This window comes from Mus musculus, chromosome 10 (genome assembly GCF_000001635.26).
Source record: "Mus musculus strain C57BL/6J chromosome 10, GRCm38.p6 C57BL/6J".
Taxonomy (NCBI): Eukaryota; Metazoa; Chordata; class Mammalia; order Rodentia; family Muridae; genus Mus; species Mus musculus.
Window position 1 is genome coordinate 117,895,371 of NC_000076.6, and position 16,349 is coordinate 117,911,719.

The following is a 16,349-nucleotide window of genomic DNA, read 5'->3' on the forward strand; positions in this document are numbered from 1 at the left end:
TAATGAGTTCAAGATTCAAGGGAAGCCTGGCCTGAAAGAGGCTGTGGCTCAAAAATCAAAACTAACCCAACCCAACTCATTCCAACCCAGCCCAACCCTACCCTGCACTAAAGCCACCGGAGCCAAGTCAAAATCAAACACAAAGCAAAAATAACCGATCAAATAATTAGAAAAAAACCCTCCCCTATGTTACATAAATTCCTTTTGTAAAAAAATAAAATAACACTTGTGGATTCTGTGTTCACGTGGTCCCATGCAGATACCCAGGGATGACTGTAATAGTTCATCAGTGGGTGAATGGGCGTGGAAGGAAAGAATTAACAGCCTCTTAGCACACATCAGCTTCTCACCTCTAATTACACCAAGGTGGAAGCTATGTGAGAACAACATGTAGCAGGGGGGAAATAAAAGAGTTTGACTTTCAAATCAGAGCGATCTGGGTCTGCGTTCTAGGGTGATCTTTAGCCACGCCACGCTGATGGTGCTGGCAGATCACTTCTGAATCTCAGTCTTGCCTATCGTGGGACAGATAACAAGGCCAGCTGACGACAACCGTCGGAAGGTGTTTGGTTGACCTGCGAACTCAGCACTAGACATTAAAACAGTTCCCCCCCCCCCCGCCCCCCTCCCCTGTATGCAGTGCAGATTGAACCCTCTCTGATCAGGTTAGGCGAACAGTCTATCACTGACCCATACGTAGGTCATTCAGATCACTATAGTTCACTATGGGTTACTCAGCAGGATCGTGTAAATTCTATGCATTTTAGAGCCACACACCTGGAATTAACTTTTCCTCATACAAATGATTTCTTTGTTTTGTTTTGTTTTTTGTTTTTTTTTTTTTAAAGTCACAAGATCCTTCTTGTGCTTCTCTCTGGCCACTCTGTCCAAGCCTGCAGAGTGACACCTTGTGACTTGTCAAAGGGCTCAGGTGACCCTTGCTGACTTCTCTTGATTAGCCTCTAGCTTGGTTCTGGGGCCTCAGCCCAGCCTTCTCCGCCAGGTCCACTCCAGCTGCTTCCCACTCACTTCCTGGCTGCTTAGCTTGTCAAGAGCTTCCGAGTCCTTCCCAAGGCAGTCTATGCCCTGGGAGAAGCTCCCAGAGCCCTCCCGGCCACAGGTACTTCCCTCCAGCTTGCCCAGACCAGCTGGAGTTCAGAGAGCGTGTGGCAAAACCTGAGCTCAGTTCCCATCCAAGGAGGGAGGAGAGACTACCAACTCCAAGCTCTTCAGGCAACAGGTCCCCGCGTCTCCCGATCCCAACCAGAGAGTCAGCATAGCTTCTGAGTAGACTTTGTTGCCTTCCCACTCTGTCCAGCTCCCTCCAGAGGGTCAGCAGAACTTGAAGGCAGCAAACCAGGGGTGGCGGGGGCGGGGGGAATCACAGAGAGAAATCCTGAGCTGCATGCAGCTGGCAACAGAGCCAGCTCTGAGACCACTGGCGGAAAACAAGGTTGGTGGACCGTTCTCCTCTGTGGGTAAATACAGCTTGTCTTGCTGTCTGATAGGGGTTTTGTGCTTCTGACAGTGCCTTCCAATGGTGCACTCAGAGCCCTGGAGGTCTAGCTCCTAGCTGGGTTTCCTCTCTCCAGTGAACGAGGGTGTGGTGCAGCGTTTTTTCCAGAGTGTTCTGTGCAGGGCTAATCCCCTGAGATGTTTTCTAAGGAAAGGTTTCCATGGTTGGATAATATTATGTATCTCTGTGTATTTGCTCCTTCAACAGGATTCACCGAGGACAACTGACGTAAGAGCGCTGCGGTTGAAAAGTTGTACTTTATCCAAAGTCTCTTCCAAGCAATAATTAATTACCAGCAGTAAAACTAATGCTTATTGGAGCCAGAGTTGAAGCTTAACAAGAAAACGCTGCCTGGTATAGACAAAGCCCTGGGTTTGATCCCCAGCCTCAGAGAAGTTAAAACTTACCAAGAAGGAAGTTAGTAGATACATTTAAATGTTGCCAGGCTTGGCCTGAGGCACTGGTAATCCTAGCAATTGAGAGAGCTCAAGGCAGGAGGAACTAAAGGTCAGCTCCATCTTCTGCTACACAGGAAGCTGGAGCACAGCCCGAGCTACACATCGCAAAGAAACAAAGGTTGGAGAGAGAGCTCACAGGTTAAGTGCCGGCTGTGCAAGCCTGAAAGTCTCAGATCTGTGCTGGTGACAGAGTTGTCCTCTGACCTCCGTTGGTTCTCAGTGGCTGAAGTGTGTCTGTATGTACACACACACCATGCACAAATATCCATGCACACTCATACAATAATAGCGATGAAGTTTAAAAACTCACATGCACTGAATGCACATACATATTTGCACATACCCCGTCATACAATATATAATAATAGTAAAGTTTAAAAGCTCATGCACCCTTGTATGCAAGTACACATCCATGTACACTCATACAACAACAACAACAATAATAAAAAAGTTTTGAAAAGCCAACTCAGCTAACCAAAGGCCTAAGGTTTCATGGTCAAACTCTTCCTTAAACACATGTCCCTTTAGGGTTTTGCCCTCCACAGTCCCTCTGATCAGATGGTGTCGTCTCTCTGTGGAGAGTCACCTGACTTATCCTCTCAATGATGAGGTGTTTTAAAAGGATGTCTTCTCTGACTGACTGCACTACTTAAAGGAGCCTTCCTTTTCTCGTTAGTCGAGCCTCTTCCTCTTTGTCTGCTTGCTTGCTCTGTTTCGCTAGTTTTTCCACAGCTATTACAACTCTCTGGCGTTATAAGTGCTATATATATAAGAAGCTTATTCTTGATAGATCTATGGTAATTAAGACATCAGTGTCTGAGGGTGCACATACATTCTATTATTATTTTTCTCTGGGGTGGGAATTGAACACAGCACGTAGGAAAATTCTCTATCGTTGATCAACCCCAACCGCCCTCCAGCCAAAGGTGTTGTTTTATGTGCCTTCTGATGTATCCCACAGATGGAGAACGTGGTCTCATGCAAAGATGGCACAGGACAAATTGTGGTTGAGTGAACTGTGACGGTGGAAGAAACCGAGGACTCCCAGGGCAGGAGGCCTGGCAGTGATGAGGGGTTTCCATCAGAGAAGACCACTCAGACATGGGTTCCAGCCAATAGCAAGTCTTTCTTAGCCAGCCAGAGGCTACACTAGGTGTTTAGGATCCAGGGTAGCCCTGAGCCTTTCTCAGGGTGAGCTTTTAAAGCACAAAAGCCACATCCCGGGTTGATACACCTCAGTTAGCAAGAGCAGTTAGTCAGAATCGGAACCACAGAAACCAAACTGCAAGGTTACTACATGAAGAGACTCTCCCAGAACTATGGACTTGCATGGATTAGGTCTCTGTTCTTGCATTGGCAGGCGTACTGCCTATGTGCAGGTTGGACCAGAGAGAATGGCCTGAAGGTGGCTTCCATCATGATGTCTGCTGTGCTCATGTCCAGGGGCCTGTCATGGTGTCACGACCTAACTCTGTAAAGTGACCTTGCCAAAACCCTCTCACCACTGCTTAGGTCAGGCTAGCTGGCCCTGGGGCTGACATGGAATCTCTTGTCTCCATCTCTTTGTAGGAGAGCTGGGGTCACAGATGCATGGCTCCTGCATTGAGCCAGGTGTATCAAAAAGTAAGATGGGTGGCTTTTGAGAGCTGACACCCTAAGGGACTTCCAGCCTTTACTCACAGATGCAGGTCAGCCTGACAGGAACACACACATACATTCACACTCATCATAACACCTCACACCCACGTACCACACACCCACCTCACATACACTCACACAAACACACTTCTCACACATACTCACACACTTTACACACATACCTCACACTCACACTTCAGACACACACCACATGCACACACACTTAGACAGACACACAAGCCTCACTACTCACACACACACACACACACACACACACACACACACACACACGTGTGTGTGTGTGTGTGTGTGTGTGTGTGTGTGATGACATTGAGGAATAAAAGAATCATCAATATTGTTCTCTATCACAGCAAACGGAGAAATTCTTAAGAGAGTTCAGACCCAGGAACAGAAACTTCTGGAATAATCTAGAAATCTGTTGGTTCCTGCCTGCAACTCTCCTTGGCACTGGCTCTTGAAAGAGAAGTCGGTTTCATCCAAGTGTTGGTCCTATGGAGTGAGTGTTGTCTGCTATTTATTTGCATTGGTCCCCATGCAGAGTTAGTTTCAGTATTCTGTTGTACCGTAGGCCACACAGGAAGTGAGAGTCCCGGTCAAAATGCTGACCTAACTGGATCGGCTCCTGACCCCACAGGGAAGTGTCGCTGCAAGAGTAAACAGGAGGTTACCCCAGAGCACCTGCTTCTCTCTTCCAGTAGCTCTCTGCAGACGGTCCAAACCGGGGTGCCATGCACATTGCTGGAAACAGCCTTGGGTGCCCTTCAGGGGACGGAGTGGAGAAGAAAAGAGGAGGACAGGAAGTTAGGATAGCGAGGTGGGACTCTGAGAAAATGTGTTTGTGTTGAGATGGGAATCTGTTGAGGTCGGGCTGCCTGGAGCCTGCCTGGAGCTTTGTTGAGTGGTACGATTTTCTGTCGGCACGCCTCATTTCTCCTTTTGCCCTGTTTCTCTGTAAGTCACGAGCCAGTATGTTGTTTGCATGAACTAATTATCTGTGTGCTTCCATCTGAATCAATCTGAAGATTATCAATGATTTGAGTAACAAGTCGGAGAGTTAAATCAATGGAAGGAACACTGAGATTCTTCTCCATTCCCAGGGTTGGTCTAATGAGGATTTACATCAACTTCAAAAACCTTCAGTATTAAATTTAATAGAGGCCTTTGTATGTTGTGGCAGTTAGTGTTGATAAGTGGAAGATGCCCTCCCTAATGACATTGAGAACACTGCCCATAAAAAAGGAACCATTGCAAAAATGAAATAACCTCCTATTCCCCTGCCCCCGACACCCTCATCTTGACAATTCTATAATATGAAACAGTTATAATCTCTGAGTTAGAATAAACAAGAGGATCAGGGCTTGGTGGAACATGTCTATAATCTTAGCACTGGGATACTGAATCAGGAGGACTGTTGATTCAAACCTAGCCTGGGCTAGAGAGTGATTTCAGGGCTAGCCTGAGCTACCTAGCAAGACTCCCTCTCTAAGCAAAAACACCTCCCTGACTTTAAAGTGATGGGATCACAAGGAGGTTACACCACACCTGGCTCAACTTTCCTTTCATTATTGAACATATTTTGGTTTTACAGTTCAGCACAATCCCCACCCCACCCCTCCCCACCTTGCTATGTGTGCAGGTGTGTGTGTGCACATGTATGTGCAGGGGTGTTTGTGTGTGTGTGTGTGTGTGTGTGTGTGTGTGTGTGTGTGTGTGTGTGTAGGGGTAGTGGAGGTGAGGGCCTAGGGGAGGCCAGGCATTGTCTTCAAGTTTAAAACACGAGGATAACTGACTCATTGTATGGGGGATGCTCCTATGTTAAGTGTTTTGAGTCAGAGAGCCTTAGATTCAGAGCCAGGCTTTGGTGCTTCTCAGGCTGTTCTTTGCAGGTCACGAAGAATCACCTGCTGTAGTTTTGTTTATCTTCAAAAGCCTCACTTAGATATTTTGGAGCTTCCTGTATTCATATGAGCCATAATACATATTTCTTTGTCCTGAATTTTCATAGTGATACACTGACTTAAAAATACTTGTGTGTGTGCTTGATCTTGCCTGTGTTTGGAAGACAGACTCTCTCTCTCTCTCTGCCTTACCTGCCTTCCTATTCCATGTAACTTGGCATGGTATAGATGCTCAATGAATACTTGTTAACTGCATAAAAACAGGTGAATGAGAGCATACCTTCGAGCAAAAGTCATGCCAGGCTTTACCATCCCAATTGCAGAAGAATGTACTTCTCTGACTTCAAAAAAAGAAAATTTAGGTCATAGAAACTATGATTTAGAAAATTAGGACATTTTATGTATTATAACACATAAAATGAATGGCACGAATGCAGTGGGTTTGGGTGCAAAGTGTTTTGGCCTTTGTAGCAGACATAATTGTGTGTGTTAGGAACTTTAGCTTCTTATTCTTGATCATCATTAATCAAATATTCCATCTGCTGGTGCAAGCTCTGGGGTCATAACCTTGAACAAGGGCGTCTGTGTTCTTCATTAGCTTCTAATTAGTGAGGGATCCAAATCTTGCAATATTCGATCATGTCATGATCCACGCTGTGAAGAGATGAGACGGGGTGCAGCAGAGAGAGAGGCACTGTAGTTTTAGGAGAAGATTTAGAACAGTTTTTGTAAACAATTTAATAAGATTTCTCCCCCTCTGTTCTGACAGCCTCCACCCCTACAGGAAGAGCTCCAGGCAATTAGCAACCCCTGAGAGATGGGGAGACAGATTCTTCCTCAGGGATGAACCCTTAATTGGTAGAAATGGTCAGCCCCAGAAACATGTACACATGAGCAACAAAAAAATGGACCCAGCAGCTTGTGAGTACGTGTGTGTGTGTATATATATATATGCATATATGTGTGTGTATGTGTGTTAATCTGTTCATATATTAGACACATATATTGTAACATTAACAGTGAAAGGAGCTTCATGAAATTGAGAGGCATTGGGGTGGGGGGATGGCATGGGAGGGGTTGAAGAGAGAAGAGGGAGGGAGAAATAGTTTAAATATAATACACATATATGAAATTTAAAAATAAGTTGAATTTTTACAAAGCTAAAAAGAGTAACATTCATGGGGTGTGGTGTAGCTGGTACCCCGCTTGCCTAGCATGTGTGAAACCCGGAGGCTTCAGTCTCCAGCACTATGGGAGAAAAAAACCCCCAAACCCAACCAAACAAAAACTCAGAGGATACAGAGCACAACTACTGACCAAGATGGTGTGGATGATGTTCAGTTGTGAGGCAGAGGCCACACAATACAGGCAGGAGGAGATCCAGCCCATCAGAGCACAGGATTCCAGATCCTCCCTCCACCATCTCTGCGAAGATCTAGATTTAGCTGGCCCAGGTTGCAGATGCCTGTCAATTAGTCTCTGATTCTGGCTCCCCTCCCTCCAGAATGGAGTTGACAACCCTTGCTACGTGAATTCATGGAACTCCTTGGCTGTCCCCTGACTCTCTCCACTTTCAAGGAGTTCCTCTTCACTAATTCAAAAGGTGTTGGGGTCTACACCAGAGGACGAGTCAGGTCTGTCTCTGCCTGAGGTAAGTTCTAAGAACCAAAAGCAAAGCAAGGTGACAGGGCATACCAGGAGTGTGGCTTGGAGGTCCAGGTGGGGGTAAGGGTAAGATTTGAGCGGATGTCTTTCCTTCAAACATGAAACCTGGCGTGATGTGGGGAGAGCTTTTTGAAAGCCAAGGGAAGATCGAGGACAGGAAAGGGAGTTTGTTTGTGTTTAATGACTGGAGAGGTGGCAGGAACGCATCAGGCAAAAGGAGGGAAACAGTCAGATCCTTAACATACCTTACAGCTGCTACTCGCCGAATGGAGACAGGAGCAAAAGTGACTTCAATTGTTTTGGCCAGAGCAACCAGAGGAGTGAAATTACTGTTGGCAGAGAAGGGGAAGACAGCCAGAGTAAGTCACTTGCAGTGAGTGACACACCTTGAACCTGTCATGTTTCAGATGTCTTTTGATGGCTGTGTAGTAGGGCCGGCTTGCCCAGTAGGTAAACAATTGGATGCATAATTCGGGAACTTAGAAAGCATCCTATATTCCAGATAGAAAATGTTAGAATTGTTAGCGTTACGAGTGATATTGACAGCCACATGCTCAGATGAGGTCATCAAGGGGAAAAGAACAGGCCAAGAAAGACAAACTTCATGATACCCCAATGGTTAGGCATGGAATTATTAAAAAGGAAACAATCAGACAGGTGTGGTGGTATATGCTTATCACCCTAGCATTTGGGACTCCGAGGCAGGAGGTTTGCCAGGAGTTGGAGGTCAGAGTGGCCTAATGTTATATGCTGAGTGCCAGACCAGCCTGGGATATAGAATGAGATGCAATGGCAAAGCCTAGAACCCAGTGTACAGTGGAGGGCTAACGGGGGGGGGCACACAGCATGCAGGGGAGGGACATCCAATATCACAGCAGCGTGGGCAGAGGCAATGGAGACGGCAGAGCATTGTGGTTGATGCCCTGCCTTGGTAGTGTTTCACAGTTCTTTTCTGATTGTTCTTTGTTTTTCCTCAGAAAAAACACTGAGACGTCGGTAGCTAAGAAGGACAATGGGAACGCCCCTGGGAACCTGAAGAGAAGCAAGAGGAGCCTATAAAGGAGATAGCTCGAAAGGAGGCTATGAAGACAAAGGAGAATGTCTGAGATTTCCATTTGAACTACCACAGTAGCCTCAGCTTTTAAAAGTATCTCTCACATCTCTCCATAACTCTGTTTTCCATGACTGGTCGGGCCGTACCCACATTTCTGTCTTGGCATCACTCGTGTGGGTATTGCTCTATAGCGCAGCGCTGAGCGCCGGGGATGCTGTGTCGGACTCTCAGAACTTAAATCTTGGTTTCCCGACTTGGTGTCTTCTGGCCCGAGAAGATTGTTTAAGTTCTCGGCCTCTCTTTGCTCATCTGAAAATGAGTAATTGTCTTTCCCCGCCGTGGGTGTCCTGGGGATTATGTAAGATAACGCATGTGAAGCAAACAGTAATTATTAGAGTTTATTTTTATTACCGTCACCCTCTTCATCCTCCATGAGGACATAAGTTTTCCAAGGGACAGCGCTATTATGTTTATCTTGTGGGCCTAATGATTTCTTGTATACCGTAGGTTTTTAATAAGTGTTTCGAGGGATAGAGTCCAGATTCAAACAGTTCTCGGTGTGTTGCAAGTGGCCGGTGGACTTCTCGGAAAATCACCTCTTCTTGAAAAGCTGGGAACTGAGCACACTGTCTTTGAAGGCACTGTCAAGTGTCAGGTAGGTTAGAATGCTCCACTGCCCTAAAAATAAACTCTCGGTGTATTTTTTCAAAGGCATATTCTACACACCCGAATGTCACTTTTCTTTTTCTTTCTTTCTTTCTTTCTTTCTTTCTTTCTTTCTTTCTTTCTTTCTTTCTTTCTTTCTTTTTTTTTTTTTTTTTGATCACAGCACTTGCTAGATTGGATTGTGCTGTCCTAAGATCTTCCCAGGGTGCATTTAGGAAGCTGGCAGGGAACCTGGAAGCACGAGGAGATTCACGGCCTTGGAAGTCAGATGACCGAAGTTCTCAACAGGGTCTGGGGAGAAATCCATCGTTCCAGGTCCTTCTGTGTCACATTCTGGTGACTTGCTTTTTCAATGCCGTGTAGTCAAACAGAGACACAGCAAAAAAATTAGTTAGGCAACTCATTTCTATTATTATTTTAGAGAGGCTTTATGAATGGACTAGGCCTTTACTAAGTTGAATTGCTTTGAAAATAGTACAGTCAGGACTAGGGTTGTAGCTCAGTGGTAGACAGGTTTAAGAAAAGGAGTTCAGCTGGGCCCTGGTGGCTTATGCCTTTGATCCCTGCTTGGGTGGCTGAGGCAGGCTGGTCTCTTGAATTTGAGGCTAGCCTAGGCTACAAAGCAAGTTCCAGGGCAGCCTGGGTTACATAGAGTAACCCTGTCTCAAACAAAACAACCAAAATCAAGCCAAACCAACCAAATAATAATAATAATAATAAAAACCCCAACAACCTGAGTTTGTGGTCATCATCAACACCAACACCAACACGGTGCATTGTTTTTCAGTGGTACAAGCTGATACTGACTGTAGAAGACTGCAGAAGTTATTTAGGTTTGGCAGACCGTCCCTTTGGAAGAGCATTTCCTTTTGTGGAGACAGCAGAACTGACTGTGTTATTAAAACCCACTGTGATGATAAAACACAATGAATCAGAGAAATTAATAGCCGAGTTAGGCTTGACCATGGACACATAGGACACATGAACTCATTCTAAGGGAAGCTGTAATAATTATGTATAAATATCTGAATAATAACCACACTCCCCAAATTATGTGGAAATTATACCCCTTTCAAGAAACAGTTCACATAGCCATTATCAACTGAGCCAGCATGTAGTGGTGGGGACATAATATCTCCACAAAACATTTCCAGAAAGAGAGAGAGAGAGAGAGAGAGAGAGAGAGAGAGAGAGAGAGAGGCAACTTTCCTTTATTCACATTCAGTTGTGAAATTCATTATATCACAGAAATAAAATACCTCAGAGGCACTGGCTCCTGCTCGCTCAGTAAACTAATCTATATTTAGATGCAATTTAGTGGCTTCCAGATAGATGTATTTCCTTCAGAAAAGGACTTCTCACAGTCCATCCTAAGTGACAGGGCAGTGGCTGTTTCTAAGGAAAATTCAAGGAATTTGTGATGTCATCTCGGGTGTGCCAATCCCTCAATTAAGAGAGGACCAGAGGACTTGGTGATCCCCGCACAAACGAAGGGCGTGCATCCTCTGCGTCTCCTCGCGCTGGGTCGCAGTTCGCAGTTCGCTGCGACCACAGTGGGTGTCTAGAAAGTAAAAGGGAGTGTTCTGTTTTATGTAACTTGACTTTGGAAGCTCTGATGACAAGTAACTCCTCTCTAAAGCTCCACTTAGGAACCAGCGCTGAAAACCAGCTGTTAGCCGTCCGCCCCCGCCCCTCCCCCGCGCCGGGCACTTCTGCCTGTGGGTTCCCCCTTTGTTTTTAAATGATTTTATTTTTGGTAAGAGTTAGGCTTCCCGAGCTCTAAAATACATGGAAACCTCCTGCTGTCTATTCGAACGTTGGACGCTCTAACATTTAAAAAAGAAAATCGTGATTAAATTGGTGCATCGTACGTGATAAGGCCGAGGAATGTTTTCTTATTAAAGTTGGCACCAGAATCCTTCTCAGAATGGGAAATGTATTTACTTTGAAAAATACCCCGAGAGTTTGGAGAGCAGAAGAGAGCTCCTGAGGGTTTGGGGTGTGGGCGGAATGTTTCTGAGACAAAGGCAGCGATTTGGCAGGAACTTCAAGCGCGTGGGGCTGGGGAGGAGGAGAGGGCTGAGCCAATGGGAGGACCAGCCTGCCCGCAGCCCCTCAGTCCCACTGTGGTCCTCCACCCTCCTGTGACCCAACTCCCAAAGTATTCGGTGCAAGTCAGTTGTTTTGCTGTTGTTAGAGAGCCTAGGGCAGGCCTGTGGATCAGCCGAGTGGATCTGAGGTGAGACGGGTGGACCAGAGTAGAGGCTGGAGACTGCCCCAGGATGAGGGACAGATCAGAGAGGGTGGGGTCCTAGATCCGAATTTCAGGGCTTTCTGAAACAGATGGGGCTGGAGAGGTTCTTGGTTAAAGCATCCACTTTCTGGACAGAGTCACTCAGGGCTGTGTGTGGGTGGGAAGCTTCCTGGTATAGTCACATGTTGCCTGACTGGAGGGACGTGGAAAGGACTCCACAAACACCAGACGTCATAGCTGTTTTTACAATCTTTGAAGTTGGTTAGACTCCAGTATGTTAATGTCAGTCAGAAGGCGGTTGGTAGGAAAGGAGTCTTTAGCGGGGTAAGGAAAGGACTTTAAGATTCTAAATCTACGTCTTGTAAACACCCAAGGATATCCAATTTTCAAAACGAGTTGAAAATCTTTGAGAATGAGGTATAACTGCCAAGTCCAAACGACACCTAATATTTATTTCCCAAAGGATTCTTGACAATCAGGGACGCTAGGGTGAAAGAGAGGGTGAGTCCACATACTAGACTTTTCAGGTATGTGTATCTACGCTAGGACCAAATCTGGTGATGGGATATATGTATATGTATACACACACATATATGTATGTGTATTCATATGTGTGTATATATATGCATATATATATATAATGTGGGTGTGGTGTGTGTGTGTATATATATATACATACATACATACATACATATATATATATATATATATATATATATATATATACATACATACATATCACAAAATCCAAAAGATCCAAAAGGGAAATCTTTTTTATTTCTGGAACTTTTCTTTTCAATTTGCCAGTGTTACTGGATTTTTTTCTCATATAATATGTACAGTCTAAAATTAATAATTTAATACGTATAAAAATCTGACTGTATAAAGCAAGACTCCCGCTAGGCATAGTAGTTCACACATAATCCTTGGGAGGCAGAGGCAGGAGAATCAGGAGTTGAAGGTCATTACAGTCTACACAGACTATTCAAAGGCTAACCTGATCTATATATTAAAAATAATTAATTAGTGAAATCCAGGCTCTTATAATAAAGTAGACAAATAGCATCATTAAAAAAAAGCCAATAAGGTGTAAAATAGAAAATAAATCCCACAGCCCTAAAACAATGGATTTGTAGTCATCCTAAAATACTAAAATACCTTCTTTAATTATCCAAAGTCTGGCACAAAAAAAATTCTTTATTTTTGTTTTTTTCGAGACAGGGTTTCTCTGTGTAGCCCTGGCTGTCCTGGCACTCAATTTGTAAACCAGGCTGGCCTCGAACTCAGAAATCTGCCTGCCTCTGCCTCCCATGTGCTGGGATTAAAGGCATGCGCCACCACGCCCGGCCCCAATTTTTTTTTTATTTGTTCTTGTTTTACATGCATTTATCCGTACATTCTCTGCTCATAGTAATATTCTCAGGTAAGTGAAATTTTGCTAAGGCATATCAGTAGGTGTAACTACCTAGCTGACCTCTTTCTCAAATTGGGAAGTCAAGTCATCGAGTTAATAACCCATTAATACAACCTGACAGTGCTATTAACCTAAGACAAGCATCGAACGTCAAAACATCCCTCCGTCCGTATTAGAACTGAGCTCTGGCGGGGCATCATTTAATTGAATCTCTAGATTCACTCTGAATGAGGATAAGCTATGACTGAGCCCTTTTCATGCAGAGCATCCTGACGGATATAGTACGATCATCATTTACATGATCCAAGATTAGGCTGATAATAAAAGGGAATTAGGCTGAAATACCAGCCTAGACTCCTTCAGCTTGTGTTTCCCTTAGAAAAGCAACACACGGCTGGATTCCCGGAGGCCTGTGAGGACTTTGGTAATCTCTATGGATTAGATGTGGAATGAAATTCATTAACTGATTCAACAAATATTTGCTGAACTCCGATTCCACGCCAGGCTGTATCACACAGCTCGGGAAGCCACAGAGAAATGGCAGGCTGTCTCCCTGGCCTCCTACGGCAACGGCTGGCAGACAGAGTACAGACCGGTTCTTTGTTTGTTTTTATTTTTAATCCTGAACGGGATCTCTTCATCATTTCAAATGGTAATAACTTTTGGAAAGAAAAACCAAAAGGTGATACACAGGTAGGAATTTATGAATAAATAAAGGAAGGCTTGCAGGAGGGGCAACACTAAAACTTTAGGTCAGAGAGTTCCAGCCTGAAGAAGAGTTTATCACACATCAAATCTTTCCTACCGGTGATATATAGATCTGAATATATATACATATATATATGTATATATATATGTGATATATGTATATGTGTGTACATATACACATATACATATATCAGATATATAGCAACCAGAAAGCATTTCTTTCTAAATGTACATATGTGTGTGTATATTTCTAAATGTATATGTGTGTGTGTGTGTGTATAATTTTTAATACAAAAAAGGCAAGAATATTAGTTGTCTGTCTCCACATAACAAATTATTAGAAAATTTAATGGCTTAAAAATGATAATGAACATTTTTTTATTCCTCACAATTTCTGTGAGGACTGAGAAGCAATTTGGCTGGCTGGTTCTGTTGGGAGTCTGCTACAAGGCCACAATCAATATATTGACCAGGGCTAAAATAATCTGCAAGCTTTATGGGCAGGGGCAGGGTAACGAGCATCTAATATTTGCACCCGGCCTATTGGCATATATCTCACAACCAGCGAGGTTGTGGTGGGAAGGCTTGATTCTTTAGCATGTGTGTCCCTCCTAACAGCTAAGTGAGCAGTAACCTAGGATACAAAAGGGAAGTTGAAATGTATCTTATCCTCTGACCTTGAAAAGAACAGAAGTATCTCTTTCTGATGAAGGGGGGGGGGGATCCCCAGGACACAGATAAGCTCAACACAGGGGAATCACCAGGAGTCATCTTGTCACTCATCACTCTTGGGGCCCTTTTCCTATGGTTTGGTTGCCTTGGCCAGCCTGCATGCGACAGGTTTTGTTTTATCTTATTATATTGTATTTTGTCATGTTAAAAAAAAAATAGAACGGAAAAAGTCACTGTTAGTGAATTTTGAGTTGATTAGCAGTGCTCACTAAAAGTATTTTGAAAACTACAAGGTGATCACAGGGGGAAATTAAACTAACATTTAAAAACAAAAACAAAACTTAAATGTTTAAGGTGTGCTCAGTCTCCGGCTGGTGGTGTGCTAGGCAGAAATGTGGCACCTTGGAGAGGTGGGAGGTGGTCAGGACATTGGGGCCGTGCCCTTGAAGGTCACATTAGGATTCCTGTGTACTGCCCGTACACGAGGTGAGCGATTCTGCTCTATCAGATTTCTCATTGTGTTACCCCCTCCCCCTTTACTGCAGTCCCAGAAATAATGACGTCAAGACCGTGACCTAAAGTCTGTGAAGTCATCAGCTGAAGTAAGCCACCCTGCCTTTAAGTTGATGTTGTTAGGTACGCTGTGATGGAAAGCAAACGAAACGTGAACATAGTTTCGCCAGACTGTGATGGGTGATGTGCACTGTGGCACTGGACTGTGCTAATAAGTAAATAGCAAGTTTGTTTCATAAGCTTAGAAACATCTGTTCTGGGCGGGGCATGAGATCGCTGAAAGATGGAGGAAAGGAGAAACAGCAGTAACAAACCTCCAAACCAACAGGCCCATCCCCCAGCCAGGGACTGGAGAAGAGAGAGGGTGATGGGAGAGAAACAGGAAAGCAAGCAGCCTGTCGTTGCTGCTGTGGTGGTGCACAGCTGTAATCCCAGCACCTGAGGGATGAAGGCTGGAGGACCAGGTCAAGGCCGTTAAGGGGGTTCTAGGCTAGCCTGGATTACAAAACATTCTGTCGCAAAACTCAAGCTACCGACAAACATGAGATGGATTAAAACAAAACAATTTAAACCAGAGATAAACTAGAAGATGTAACTGAGATACAGACCGTAGGCATTAAAAAGGTGGGAAGGCGGTCCTAGCACCAGAGACAATGCGAGAAGACTGCCAGACAAAGAGAGAACTTTGCATTTTTACACAGTGAATGCATGGGACAGCCCCTCTGCCCTTGTGCACAGTTTCATTTTCCTAGGTTTCAGTCTCGTGTAGTCATAGTCTAAAAATGAATGGAAAATGACAGATAATGACCCTTTCTAAGTTTAGAGTTGTGTGTGTCATGAAACCGTTCACTCTGTCCCTCTGTCTCACTGAGGACATCCCCCCTGTCCCCTGTGGTGTGCAGTGCATCCAGGCCATATACACTGCCCTCCTGTTCATCACTCTGTACCTTAGTGTTCCAGAGCGGCAAGGTACCGATACAGAAGAGTCACCAGGGCAAAGCCCGCGGATTTAACTCTGATGCTATGTGGCAATAACGTGTATTTAGCTTTTGGCCCTAGTTGTGGTCGAGGCATCCACTGGAGGTCTGGGAATGTGGTTCTGCAGGAGGTTCAGAATGTATAATACGATTTCACATGCGCTTTCTCATAGGCTCCATATAAGAGTCCAGATGGATGGTTTCTTATTATCCTTTATGTATGGAAGAAGAAAGTATAATGAAAATGGCTCGGTGACAGGCAAAGTGGTACATTTATTGGTAGAGATTCTCATAATTAGAATACTTTATATTAGATTGAAAATTTGAAACCATGCAACACTCAGCCATTCCAGGGAAAATTAATAATGATGTTTTTAGACATCTTTAATTTCTTTCACATATGGACTAAACTGATGAGATTGGACTTCCATATTTCCAAGAAGACGAAACAGAATGGCAAACTCTGATGACACTCTGAAATTGGTCATAGATTCTTCAGTTCCTAGAAAAGCTGCTGGCTGTTCCAAACTTATTTTCCCCAGCCTAAGAGAAATCAGAAAAATATATCTCTCCCCAAACAACAAAACTCCAATAAAAAAACCAACCTCCCCCAAAAAAATCTCCAAACCCCTTCCTTCCCCAAGAATAAAACAAAAAAAACGAAACAAAACAATAAAAACCAAACGAAGTTTATAATCTAATTCAAAGTGCGGTGTCCTTTTATTCTTTTCCGTGTGTGTGTGTGTGTGTGTGTAATAGAAATAATATATGTATTTCACATGTCCAATGGCATGTGACACTTTTTAAAGCACCCTAGGTGGTAGGAGAAGAGAAAATAGTATGGTCACAATTCTTGAGAAACTCCAGTGGAAACAACGTCACTGGACACATGTGG

The 16,349-nt window shown here is 44.2% G+C and overlaps 1 long non-coding RNA gene across 6 annotated transcripts in view; it reads left to right on the forward strand.

Moving 5' to 3' along the window:
* Positions 1 to 16,090, forward strand: part of Gm32605 — a 34,769-nt gene extending 18,679 nt beyond the window's left edge. For 2 of the 6 annotated variants that reach the window (XR_872076.3, XR_872074.2), the window contains exons 2-6: positions 6,301 to 6,452; positions 7,036 to 7,182; positions 7,449 to 7,555; positions 8,174 to 8,905; positions 9,080 to 10,791. This is a non-coding gene — a long non-coding RNA (predicted gene, 32605). Of the gene's footprint in view, positions 1 to 3,919; positions 4,130 to 4,166; positions 4,448 to 6,300; positions 6,457 to 7,035; positions 7,183 to 7,448; positions 7,556 to 8,173; positions 8,906 to 9,079; positions 11,156 to 14,509 lie in introns of those variants that run through there. The other 4 variants (XR_001779649.2, XR_872073.3, XR_380834.4 and 1 more) reach the window with 4 other exon arrangements.
* Positions 16,091 to 16,349: the final 259 nt, after the last annotated feature.